Here is a 14,084-nt window from a genome sequence, read left to right as displayed (position 1 = left end):
GACCCCCCCCCCCATGTGAAGAGTAGAAGCGATCAGAATTGAAAATGACGCCCCCAACAGTGTGCCAAAGTCACTGACAGTACTCACACTCTACAGTACACATACTACAGTGACAGGGCGGTGCATGCATGAAGTAGGTACATGTCTAAAGTGGTCTTTAAAAAGTCGTTAATTTTTTGACGGATTAGGCAGACTTTTGACTGTACCCACACATACACCACATGAGTTTGGGTAAGTAGGCAGGGACCGAGTTTAGGTGAGAAAAGTTTAGGTTTGTTAGAGAAATCTTAGACGTTTAGATGAACGGTTCTCCCCAAGTCAAGATGGCCGAAAGATTTCCCTCCCCTCCCCAGGTACTGCTATCCGACCCTTCCCCTCCTAGCCCCGTACTTGTACTCCGTTGTTCGCCACTCCATTCACTGCCAACTGATTGTTTCGTTAGAAGAGGCGAACCCCTGCCTCCATAATTATACACTAATCCTTACAACCAGTTTCGAAGTGATCTCTTGTTGTTTTCTCGTCATACTATCATGACAAATGACCGTAGGGTTAAGCCCGGAACAACACAGGCTCACACACAAGCATGCGAGGAACAGTAACTTTGGGGATGGGTGACTTGCCAATTTTCAACAATCCGTGGCGAAAAACCAAGCCTGTGCTGATCCCGAGTCGTGCCGACTAGGCACCTGTTAGATCCGGGAGGAGGAAAGAAATATCGGAAACGACAACTGTTTGTGGATATACTTGGGTTTTGAGGGCAAACAAAAACGTACATAGAACGTCTTGCCGCAAACTCGGATTGGATAGCCTCGTCTATTCTGTGGCTGAAACTACGCTACAATAATTACTCGGTATTGTTTGCCGACTCGAACGTTATCTAAATAGTAGGGCGGCCGCAGTGGCTCCGAATTCCGTCCGGATTGTTGTGTAAAGAGCCTCGTCGGATTTTTATCTCTGTGTTCAGACATCGGCAACAAGGTTTACAAGTCGTGTCGGGGGGCTGACCTCTCGGCCTGCAGTGATTGAAAAGATCGCCCCCTTCTTCTATTCAACACCGGCGGCAAGGGTCGCCTCGCCTGGAGAAACAGCGCGCGTGTGGGGCCATGGGCAAGGACACGGGCCTGCCGCCACCACCGTGCAATCCCCGCCACTTGGAAGTACCGTTGAGGTGGAAATGTTGCGTCTGAAGGGCGCCAATTTCCCCACTCGTGCGCGTGGGGCCTGTCTACAGAACAACATGATTTACGACACGGGGACTATTGAAGACTATTTACAGTTAATCCTCAATACACATATCCAGATACTGGACGTGTGAAAGAATAACACAACAATTAGTGAAATGAGAGATGGACTAGAAGCCGTCATTCACCTTTTTTTATAGAAAATTCCCTGCCACCTGACATTTTGTAAACTTTTCCGAAAGGGCATAACGTCGGTGACCCCCGCTCTAAGTACCAACCCACCAAGTCGACTTGGGTTTCCGACCACCCCTCTTTTGACCTTCAGGGTAACCTGTTACACGTCTGCGTGAAAATTTCATATCCGGGGCCGTTCTCTTGAATTTCTTACCCTTACGTACAAATTGAACGGTTTTAGCAATTCGGTAAACAAAGTCAGACATTTCTGAGGAAAATCAGACGACTTTTTTTTTCTCTGACCGGAGGGCCGCCATATTGTCGGGGTCAGAAAGTTTGTTTTCCTCGGTAACCTCTCCACTTTAGAAAGGGAGGGAGCCGTGTTTACCCCTTGAGAACCACCCCTGTCTGGCGGGAGCCCGTCTCAAATCCCCCAATACACATCCACAGCCAGCTACTTTATCAGGCAGACAATTGGTTGGGCCGTGGGTAAATGATATTGTGTGGTACCCCTCTCGTGTCTACACAGAGCTTATCTCATATGCAAATCAAGAAGCGAGGGGCAAAACAATCGCTAAATATCACGTCACACACAAAAATGGGAGAGAAAAAATAAGTTTACTATTACAAGGGTTCTGGGGATTAATTCTTCCCAGTTATTGTTTTGGTACGTAAATACCCTGTATACGAAACTGAATAAACATCGCATCCTCCCTAAGCCCTTGGCAGATGTCGAATCAACAGAAGCTGATTTTTTTTACAAGTTGGTAAATTGTTTTGATAAATTATTCAATACCAAAATCAGAAAAGCGGAAGTAAAATCATATTTTACGTAGCGGAGAAAATTAGTCGAGGTGGGCAACGCCCACAGTTGTGTCGTCGTCCGGTCGGCCAAGTTCGATTCTTTCTGGCTAATTAAAGACGACAATAAGATTATACCATTAGATAGCATATCATTGAGGACGGCGCCATTTTGTTTCCGTGACCCGTCCTGGAGCGTATGCTTTGTACACAGCCCTGAGCTAGCCGCCAACAGAAGGGGACCGGGGAGGCCAACAAACGCCCAAAACAACCGTCTACACCACCAGGTACGTACCCAACACCGCCATCATACAAATCAAACCTTTTAACTCTCTCAAATCTGCAAAGACGGCGGGATTTTCCCGCCTTTTGAACTAGAGGCGAGGGGGGAACAGATTCTTACGGCTTTAATTCCGCCAAATTGGTTTCTATTAGCCCTCCCATCTCTAAATGTCTCGCACTATCATGGAGACCATTAAGCACGATTTGCTCCTGATTATGTGGTACAAATGTCTGATTCCTGGGGTAGGGTAGCCGCCATTTCTGTGCCGAATGTTTCATGTTTTGAGCGGGCACGATGGTATGTTCAGACTCACCCGATCATTATTATTGTCCTATACACAACTGCTGATTATCATTATTACGTCACAACATCATGTCCCGAATTTTCCTATTTCTATCTTTTAAGATCTAGATTTTTTTGTCCGAAATACGGTTTAGTTTCCAAAACACATTATTATCATTTTTTTTGGAAAGGAGAACAGAATTTCCCTCCCTATTTCTGGTGATAATTGTATGTGTTAAAAAGAAGGTGTCAATATTTCATGTGTTCACTTTTCACGATAATGGGTTCCGAAATCCCTTCAAAAACGGTTTAAATCCGGGTCTAAACCCCACCATTCCAGTCAACAATCCCTATCTAATACAAGCGTTAAATAAAACATGTAGTCTTTTAATGCTAGCCTATGTCTATAACTGAGTTTTCTGGTACAAATAAACGATTGGCTAAAACCCTTTGCAGTTTATGTATGTGCGGAGTAAAGATGTGTATTGGTGGGTACAAACTGTTCATGTATGTTACTGTAAATGTGATCAAAATCATGCGACGGTTTGGTCACACACACACACTTTCTCTCTAGAAATCGAAAATTAAATAGATGGATTTATCAGAATTCAGGAAGGTTGGCGGTTACAAACTACAGTGGGCGCTTGTAGTATTTACAGGATCATAGGTAGATTTAAGACTTGCGTCTGGGCCGTTTTGTGGGTAAGTCCGTTTGCCCCCCACCCTGGCCTGTTCTATCCCCATGCCTATTGAAATGGTTAGGAGTTAAGACAAGTTTGTAGGCGAAGATTTGCCACAAATTCTCCGGGAACTGGCGGTTTAAAGCGGGGATGTAGGGAAGAGAATTGGTGAGCTTACAGAACTCAGGGTGATTTATTGTGAACGCTCAGCACGGGATAGTTCCAGAGACCGGCATTTTATTATCGTCCTTAACTTCTTCTGTGGGAACGATTTAAGGAGTAAATTGGGCTTAGCTGTACATCCTAAGACAAGCCCTAGTCTGGCCTGCGACTTACAGACTTTTTTCCAGGCCCACGGACGGCAGTTCATTTGAAAAAGGTAATGTTCTTTAGTACCATGTTGTTGTCATGTTATATTTGTTGTATGGCTTCAACGGGCGAGCATAAAACAATTTTCTCATCGAGTTTCCCATCACAAACTGAGTCTACATTAGTCATGCACCTACAGAAAACATGTCTAGGCCAGGACAGAAGGTTTTCAAGTCACTACAATGTTGTTGAGACGTAACAGACAAAGTACAAGCAATTGAACGTATAATAGGTTGGTGTTCTCGGCCAATAACGGCCATTTTTATATATCTACACCCCTGCCCGACTGGACACACTAACCAGAACCCTTCTGTCTTCCTTTCTGTCCACACTTCCACCGTAGATCCTACACCAGATGCCCACCAATTGGTCATGGGAAAACGTAAGACTATTCTATTTCTTGAAACGAGAGACGAAAGATGAGAAAAAGTTTTTCTAGGTTTGTTGGTTTGAAGTGTTTGATTTTGAAGTGAAGTGCCCGCACCATGGCGAGTCTGGTAGATAAGGTTGTCTCCAGTTTGGTACTCATCCGGCGAGAGGCCCCCAGTTCGCCTGTTGTTCTTCCGTTTTTGTCTCTCAATTTGCACCCAGTTTCCAGCACCAGTTAGCCAGCTAATTTTCCTAGCAGGGGGAATACACATCCACAGGTAAGGCCGCTTGATCATATGTATTTATGCGTCTGGCGGGGTTCTGACTAAAACCGGCTCGTTTCCACGGGTGTGCGACGGGTGTCCAAACACAGACAGCCGGCCCGCAAAACGTAATACACATCCCGTACCGTCTACCCCCCATTCATGTTATAATGTCCCCCAGAATGGTAGACAAACGATTATCATGATTATTCGTCGACCGTTGAATTCGCTTTATTACGGCAGAGACCGGGGCTGAGTAAACACGGGTTTTACTATAACAGCCGCCGCCATACAGTTGTGCGGCACCGTACCGACTTGTTGTGACTAGTACAGTTTTGAGTGTGAAAACTTCTTATTGTTTTCGCACGAATCCTCTTGATATGACTTCTGTGTTTGTGTGGATGTTGTTCTGAGTGCCGAGATGTCCCAGACCCCGTGGCGTGTGGATATGTCGGTCGGCAGCCAGTCTACCTGTATACAAAAGTAAGTAAGATTTATAGGGTTCGACATCGAGTTGTTGAATTCATTTCTGTTAATCCAGTCAAAGCCTGGCCATTCTGGGAACATGTCCTGTGTCTTCCTGACCACTTTTCGGCCGTTCCGTGTGTCCAGTGGTGGGAAAGACGGGACAGAAACCGTAGAATAACCGTCAATTTTTGTAGGAGAGGGTTTGGGGAATATGTGAGGATATACCGTTTGTAGGAGAAAACAACGGCCGCCATTTTGGAAATCAAGAAATAAGGTTAGTAGGTGTCAAATCAACATTTATTGAAATATTCCCTACCTATTTCTTCCCCAATGCGAGCATTTTACATTGTCTATATTCCACTTAACCCATATTTACAGAAATTAGCCCTTTAGATAGCCTATATGAGTAAAAATAGTACTAGAGACTTTTGTAGTTTTGATCGTGTGCAAATATGAGGTTTCCTCCGTGAACAGATTTTAAAATTTTCAAAAATCACTCAAAATCCTAAAACTCTTCTTCTAACAAACTACCAACTTGACTTATCATCAATATATATATTCAGGGTATTGTGAACTTAATTTTGAGTAAGATTTTGTAAAGTTTTGTTCGCAATTTTAAGCACAAATTGCAGTTTTTTAGTCCACTAGAACTAGTCGAACACAATACGGCTGTTGCGAAAGTCGAGGTCAGCTGGCGCTGAAATGACACGAATTCCAAACATCCCTGACCGCTTGACCCACGTTTTGACTTTCAGAACCCTGTGAATCTATTATCACGACCGTGCTGTGACGTTTGGGTGTGAAAAACTCCTCCATTGTCAGGAAATGTTGACTAAATATCGCGTATCCCTATTTTCAGCCGCAGTCATAGAAATAGGACGAACTAAAACCTGTACTCGAATATTCGCATTTCACTAAAAGTAACTCCACTTCTCCTGAATCAGAACGCACAAAAACCGACCCAAGACCTAACCCCGTTATTTATAAGTTTGTTGACAAAGTAGCTGTAGGATGTGGGGAATTTTTATCTGATTATTGTGAAAATTAGCGGCCAGACCATGCCGTATGTCGGTGTGTATTGGCCGGCGAATACCGCGCAAACCCCGCCAGTGCCGTGGCCGCTTCTATTTGCCTAACTTTGTGCCCTTTCCTTGTACAGTTTTCACAACAAATCTAACTCTTTGTACTGGCTGTTTTTCAGACGACACGTTTTTTTGTAAAATAAGGTTGATTTTAGCGCGGGTTTTACAAAGAAGCGGGGTAGTTCATTTGGCTGATTTGAGTGGATTGTTATTCAAAACCCGCATGTGTATTGGGTGTGTATTGGCGTGGACGGCGGTACGACCAGATGTGTATTGCCTCATTTTACCCTTTCCTGTCTGAGATAAGATACCGAAGTCTCCCCTGACTAGTCATACATACACTTCTCTTCAGCTTCTCATGTGGTTTAGTATAGCTTCCTGTATGCCCTCACAATGAATGCTTTAGAAGTGCCGTCGTTTCTGCCCTTTTTGGTTTACCAGTCTAGTTTTTCGCCACTCTGACCTCCGAACTATCTTGTATTTCAGACAAGTTCTGTAGCATTTAGGGGGAATATTTTCAGCCGAAAGACAGAAAGTATCAAGTGAAGTGAACTTGTATTTCGTTTGAGACCTTGTTGTGTTTTATTCGCTAAGTTTCTTGTGGTTGGTGGCGGTAGTTTTGGGTATGCATGTGTTCTCATTACTCAGATACAGATCCTACACACATTTGTTATGGTGCATTTTAGCCTGCATTTTTTCGTCCTTAAAATGTCAATGAAATTATGGCTTACACATCATAAACGGCCTATCATACCATGATACTAGGGGTACCTCAATTTTCTCATATCAGTCTTTCCACACCAACGAACTAATGACTCTGATTTCGTTGGTTCCATGTAGCGTGTAGGAATGTTCACTTTGATACCTCTGTAATGTGTACCCTCTTTTTCCACCCAGTTGAATAATTCCTATATCTAACGACAACAGACGAGCACAAATGACAAGTAAGACACAATTATCACCGCAGGAAGCTTCTAGTTTGACCCTGACGCTGTGTTTTACACGAACGTATTCCAATACAGTGATTTTGAACAAGGTGACGCTAAACCTACAGTATTTGTTTACGTTCGTGTGAAGCAGGCATTTCTGGCGCGATAAGGCCGAGAGAGGTACACATACTAGCTATTGTTGGCATGTTTTTGGCTAGATTTTAATAATCGGGGATGTCTAGGAGACGGAAAGGTCATAAGGAAACGTTTACGGTGTAATATTTCGGCGTGTTTCATCCCATTTCGCCCTGTCAGTTCCCGATATGTCACGCGTTCTGTGGGTCGGAACAAAAATGGCGGCCGGGCGCAACCGACATGAAAAAACCTTACTCAATCGCCTGAAACAAATTAAAGCTCAGCTGAGAATATTTTCACGCTTTTAGCTTATAGGGTCAAAGAACGTGTATCTTAGAAGGCATAGAGTCTATGTTCACGATCGAATACCTGTTGTACTGTTCTGAAAACTAGCATGAAATGTTGACTATTTTCCCCCTGGTTTAGCGTGTTTACTCGCCACAGCCACCTCTAGGTTTAACCTTTGTTTACGGTCGTACAATTATGCGCTCTAAATTATTTTTCTGCTACAGTAGACCCAAGAATCTAAGCATAATTATCACACGTTAAAGATCTTGATTATTTACCGTATAACGCTTAATTTGTTTGTTGCAAATCTGAGTTGAGCGGGCAGGCTGTGTGTGTTCTGGAGAGTACGGCTGTGCATGTAGGTGTCGTTTTTGCGCCACTGTTTTTCTCCTGCCACTGAACAGCTGTTGGAAAACTTCTGGGTTCGAATTGATCTTTTTTTGTCTTAAGTTTGCAGACACTTAGGAAGACTCTTGACCTACAAACCTGTGTGGAGTTAAGTGGTGCGATTTTTGCCCCCGTGGAACCCCACACACGGCCGGTAAGTAGGGGAGTGTATTAGTGTAATGGACATGCGTGTTCCCTGTGCAGGCAGATTGTCAACGTTTGTTCACTTCTCCACCGTCCCTTTGTCCCCACTGACACCACTAAAACCTTTTGTACCGCGAAGGTCCCTTCTTCTGTCATTCAGGAAGTCAAACATTTGTCGTTACTAGAACCTCTTGACCACATTAGGCGGGCTCTTGAGGGACAATGGCAATTTTTACCGTTGAGTGCACCAGTGGATAGTTCTACCTACCCTCCGATAGTCCGTTTCAACTCTGATTCGTTCTAGTACAAAAACAGCCCTCCCTTTTTCTCTCTCCCTCCTCTGAAACCCACTGGTGTTAGCAGAATGTCGACCTTACAAATTAGATGTGGCGTTTGTAGCATGCCCTGCATGTCATAGCCGAGCTAATGTACATCAACCGTCCCCTCTCGAGCACATGTGTGTAATGTGTGCGGCCTCCCCTTGACATGACCCTGCTGTTGGCTCACACTAACCCTACAAGGACTTAATTGTACCATTAACAATTTACCTACAGTACACAGCGATATCCGAGCATCACACAGTCAAGAACGGGCAAACACACGATACAGCTCTGTGTAATAATTCATTTATCCGTTCGCAGAAAGGCAATTTCGTTGCTCGGAAAATGTGCGAAACGTTGTTTACATGTGCTAACGCGAGGAGAGATGGCAAGCGTTCTGTTGACGTTTGGAACGACTAAATGGCTTTTTTTACCTCCGATCTTTTCGGTTCTGGTTCCGAAATGTAAGCAGACGAAATCTGGACGATAAGAGACCATGGTATAAGACAATACATCATTTACCCGGGCGCTTTGTGAGTGCACGCTTTTAGAGTAGGAGTGTTTTGTGTAGCAAAGAGTCTCTTCGCACGTATTGAGAGCATATCCTCTTCTAGCCTTGTCACCGACAATTGTGTGCCGCCCAGGGTAGCCTAGCTTAGGTTTCCAGGCGTTTTGTTCGTCGTGTTTAGATCACAAACACATAAGTGTTCCTCTGTACCCGTTAAGGTTAATTCTATCACACATCCATCTCGCCCATTCGTACAACAGTGTTTACTTGTTATAAACGTTTTGATTATGATTTTTCTCAACACTTGAAAGTAGGATTTAGTATCAGAACGTATGCCGCACTCACCTAACTCTATTTGTATCTGAGGCGGACCCACATCTGAATTGATTTAAACGATTTTTCGATTTCTCTGAATGAAGGGGTATGGGACAGAAGGGCGTCTGCCAGCAGCTGACCTAGCTAAGCCGTAAACGGTCGTGACTTTTCCTCATCAAAATGCCGACAAGGCCGCTGACCCTCCCACTACACGATACCGACACTGGACATTCAAAATATCATATCGATCTTAATATCAAGTCCCAGATAGAGCCGGGACTAGCTTTGTGCTAGGAAAATTGGATAGGAAGGCATGACTTTCTATTATTGTACGTGTGTCCCTCAGCTACTAATGAAGTCTACACGAATGTTGCAATATGAAAAAAAACGTATTACCGGTGTCAATCAAAACATAATAGATTGTGTGTAGATGTAGGTAGTGATCATTTTAAGAATCTGTCTCTTCAAAACAGAAGGTAAGGTAGCCTAGGTCTTAATCTTTTTTTTTTTGGTTGTCTATGTCACCAAGAGAAAAAGAATCAGTGCATGTATTCAACAGTTTAAAACAGAAAAAGAGATTTAGAAGATATCAAGACGTTACGATGTCTTTTTGCCGTCTGTTTATTTTTTTGATCGTGGATAGAAAAAAATATTTCTACTTCACGCTGAGTTGACCTGAGAAGACTCTTGGCAGTAGCTCCTAATTTGGAGCCGCAGATTCGCATCACGAGTGTTGGCGCTAAAAGGAGGGCTCACTATATACTGTTTCTTTGATGCGTGCCGACTTTGCCGTTTAAATTGGCTAACAGTATATCTTTAAAAGCAACGAAAGTTACCGATAACTTTTCAAAAACAATATATACATATTTGATGGAAACTTATAGCCTTCAACAGGTATAAGCTATAGAAAATAGATTTATTGAATCCATTTCGCAATACCTATTATTGGCAGCTATTAGTTTATCTTTTGTTCCGTTAATGTCGTTTAAGGAAGTTTTCTTGATCTAACCTTGACCGTTGTGATATGGAGCGGGGGTTTTGAACCTTGATGAGGCACAGTGGGTAGTTAGTGTGGCTACGTGACCTGCATGTATAATGAGGTTATCATGAGTCCGAGTATCACTGTCGGCTAGTTCTACTCCGGCGGGATAACAAGATTATTGTTGAAAGTGTGCGGATGATACGGTAAAGCTGTGAGACTCAAGTAAAACTCTAACACTACGTCCAGTACGTTATTTACCGTACAATTCTTTTTATGCTGTTCATTTTTGTACTCTCTAGTGTAAAGCTTTCAGCGTAATCGCCACACAAGTTATCCCGTCCATAGAGCGGGGAATTAAGTCACCCGTGTGTTGAGTTTATCCCCTCACATCGTACATTAAAAGTTGATCGATACAACAATCCCCAAGTTTACGGGGCAGCTTGGCGGGAAAATGAAACCGTACGGGCGCGGCGCACACAGACGGACGCACCGTGCTGTACTGTACTATATCCCTTCTGTTTGGGAAACAAACTCATCTATCCATGTTTGAGTGATTGTGACATGCCTGTTTCGGCAGTTTCTGTAGACAAATGTCTTAATAGATTATTCCAACAGTTAATAGATTAGAAGAATATATTTACTTTTCACACATTTTGCCGGGTCAAACTACACGCACGGGGTACCAAAAGCTTGGAGACTGAAATGTTGGACCGAGATATCGTGAAACAATGGGTTGAGAAAAATTTCAATTCTTCCTTTCCTTGGGTCCTGTTGCTATTGTAAACACAGCTTTGCTGGAAGTACAAATGGTTACCATGGCATGCATGTTTACGGATTTGCATAATTTTACGCAATAAGTTACGTTTTTAACTTTCTACAATTTAGACTTATTTTAACAAACGAATAATATGTATATCATTGAACATTTCTTAAAATATGTTTCTTCGGCTTTTGTTAGATGTTTTGTTCTTCCTTTTTGATTTTTCAAAATGTAAATATATTTTGACACTTACAATAATTTACAGTACAGGTACATCACTTCAGCGCACTTTGTTGCTGAACAAAATACAGCAATGTTTGCTAGTTTTCTAAGAAAATTGTCTGTTCTCCGAGTCTCACAAATCGAGCCAATGTGTCAGTGTTCACCTTGTGACTTGTAAACGACGGTAACCATCCCTGCCACTGAGCGATAACCTTCTCTACACACAACAGTCACCGGGCCTCAGCCACACACGCACAACTAACACCTACCTACCAGTCATTGAAAACACGTTAGAGCTTCTAGCTAGGTGAGAAATAGTTAAACCCTATTTCCGCTTATTTTCATGCAACAAGAAAAGGTAAATAACCAAGCCGTTACATAAACAAACTGATAGATAGATATGTTATTGCATAACGGTTACGTACATTTTACAACGAAAAAATCGCTTTGGGAACTAAGTTGTTCAATTTTTATAACGCATTGCGCTATACCTGAAATGTACATAGAAAGAATGGATTTTTTAAGGCAAGTTGGATGTTTATTTCATGCCTATTTCCCTCTGAAATGTACACGGCACACCGTTGTCCAGGGTCGCACATTTTCTTGTACCGTACCAAAACGGCTGGTTAGCTGATTTCTTATGGGGATTTCGTCCCCACTGAGAAATGTAGCGTTCTTGTCTTATTACGGGTGACCCCCGGTGAGACTTCTAGTGCCTGTAAAAGGCCGGAGCCCGACAACAGAGCCCCGCCATCCGTGAGACAGTCTTCCGTCATACGTAACGAGGAGGAGACGAAACTTCTCGCCCAGCACTGCTGTCAGTTCTAAGTTGATTATTGGATCATAATTGGTGTAAATCTAGTGCCAACGCTTCTGTGTGGGAATTCTCCAAGGTGCGGGGTTTGATGCGATTACTTCCGGGAGAGTTCGGACTCCCCTCCATTTCTTTGATCGATTCGGTTGGAAATTGTTTCTGAAAGTTGAGACAGTCCGGAGGCGTTGTTCGCCCTCAAGTAACGTGCGTCTCTAGCCGAAACTGCTACGTGTTTAGCTCTCCAAATTTGCCTTTAGCACACCAGGACTTTACGACTACAGTTTAGATTACCAAGGAGGCAAATACCTCTGCCGGGCATTTCGATTTGGACCTTATCTCTGTTCTCGCCCGGTGTTTTCTCAAATGACCCTCGTGAGGGGAAAGATGCGACAACAAGAAGCAATAGGTGTATGTTGAGGGCCATTGGCTTAGCTCTCGCTTTGTGACATAGCCGTGCTGTTATGTACCTTGCGTTTGTTCTGCGTCGGACGACACTGATTACAAATCCGCATAGCCAGATAGGGAGCCGTTGTGCGGGGTTGGGAGGACAACGGAGCTATCCGCTGTCACGGCGCTACACGTTCCCGGTTTGATGGATGGACGGGTGTCAGACTTCCGACCCTGGCTGCCCGGTCAGCCCCGACACAACACGGATACACGGGCACACGCCGCCACACACAACAGGTTAAAGTCCCGAGAAACTTAACCCTCGTCTGAAATGTGGGAAGAAAAGAACGATCTGTAGACCACAGGCGGGGCAGAGTTCACTACCGACCCGCGAACCTCGCGGCGTTGGTCCCGTGTCGGTTGCCACTTGTCGCAGTCATGTTATGATAAAATTCTACAGTTGGCAGGCAAACTCTCCACGAACAAATCCAGTGGTGCGAAGCACACAGCACAACAGTATAATTGGTATTATCAATATCAGAAGAGATGCCTGAGTGTGTGTACACAGTACCAATTACCCTCTGTTCGTGACTGATTTATTTCCAGTAAATGAAGTCCTTGCAATAGATTCCCCATTGTTGCGCGCGCCCGTTAACTTGTAGTATGTGATCTTTTTACAAGCGGGTCTTGTCGATCCGATTCGTCACAGAGCTCTATTTACCGCTATTTTTTCCCTATTCAGATCATCAACTGGAGAGTTTTATGAGAGAATTAACACCGTTATTGTGTATCTCTATTTGATAAAAAGCACACAGGATTAAGAATCATATTTTTCTTGTCAAGTAAGCGTCATCTCCCCACAGTAACGCGCTGCCCCCTTGGGAACTTCCTGGATGGAAGATTATTCTCCAATAACGCCACATTCCCCATCTACCCTGATATACAGTTGATTATTTTCACCTCGGCAGGTTTTCAAATAAGAATCACGCCAAAAAATGACGGAGACCAGAAGTGTGTTTATTAAGTACGAATCGCTAGTAGTTTTTTTGTACTAGCCGTGCATTTGAATTTCGATGTGTAGCTGGATTTTATTGTGTTTTATGGCAGTTTTCAAGCATGGTCTGATGGATTTTTTGTTCTTCCGTGTTTTTCAGAATGAAGAAAACGCTAATAAGGAAATAAAGATGTTAGGATCTGCCTCGGCGCTGACTACTTGCCAAGTGTGGCCAGAGATCCAGTTCCTAAACAATCTACTACTTGGCGGCCATCCCAGAAAGGCTGACTCCGTCCTACTTGTTAAAACGCCTTGATCACGCAGAAGGTTATACGAGTAAGTCCACATTGTAAACTTAATTGTGTTATAGTTGCCGCGAAAAGTACAACATCATAAAAATGTTTTATACCTTCAATCGGGACACGCGACGCTCTACTCTCAGGTCGTTTTACAAAACAGATCTATTTTCTGTTTAGGACTAGTATTTGTAACCGTTGATTTTGATGAACTATTTCTTTTATGTGGTAGATCTGTAAAATTTCTGTACCTACGGCATGCCCACTAGCCTTTTTTCAACACGCCGCAAGTTGTATTTTTAGATACCTTGCTTCTAGAATCGACTTCCACGTTTGTCAAAAACTGTGGTCAACATTTATCTGTTGAAATAAATCCTCTAAACTTCATTTGAATGAGCCTGTGATTACGATGTCGTTTACTAGTACGATAAAAGGAGAGGGAAGCAACAAGTGGTGTGGCGGCGGCTTTAGCCGGGGCTTTAGCCCGCCCGAGTTTTACGGAAGGTACGGTAGGAGAGATCAGCGGGAAAAGCCCAGTGGGCGGACACAAATGTCAGTGGGTCTTCCGTGACCCAGATAGCGGAGGATCGTGAGAGAGTCCGGGCATGACAAATGAGCTGAAAGTCGTGATCTGGACAGGGTGAATGATGG

At 43.6% G+C, this 14,084-nt stretch overlaps 1 long non-coding RNA gene across 1 annotated transcript; it reads left to right on the top strand.

Annotated features, from left to right (window-relative positions):
* The first annotated feature begins 2,206 nt into the window (after nt 1-2,206).
* LOC109478338 lies at nt 2,207-13,820 on the top strand. The gene is made up of 2 exons (XR_002140723.1): nt 2,207-2,443; nt 13,298-13,820. It is a non-coding gene; the product is annotated as an uncharacterized LOC109478338 (long non-coding RNA).
* Nucleotides 13,821-14,084: the final 264 nt, after the last annotated feature.

This window comes from Branchiostoma belcheri, unplaced genomic scaffold (genome assembly GCF_001625305.1).
Source record: "Branchiostoma belcheri isolate BF01 breed outbred unplaced genomic scaffold, Haploidv18h27 scaffold43, whole genome shotgun sequence".
NCBI lineage: Eukaryota > Metazoa > Chordata > Leptocardii > Amphioxiformes > Branchiostomatidae > Branchiostoma > Branchiostoma belcheri.
The sequence above is the reverse complement of the archived record's forward strand: the minus strand, read 5'-3'. Positions and strand labels throughout refer to the sequence as shown.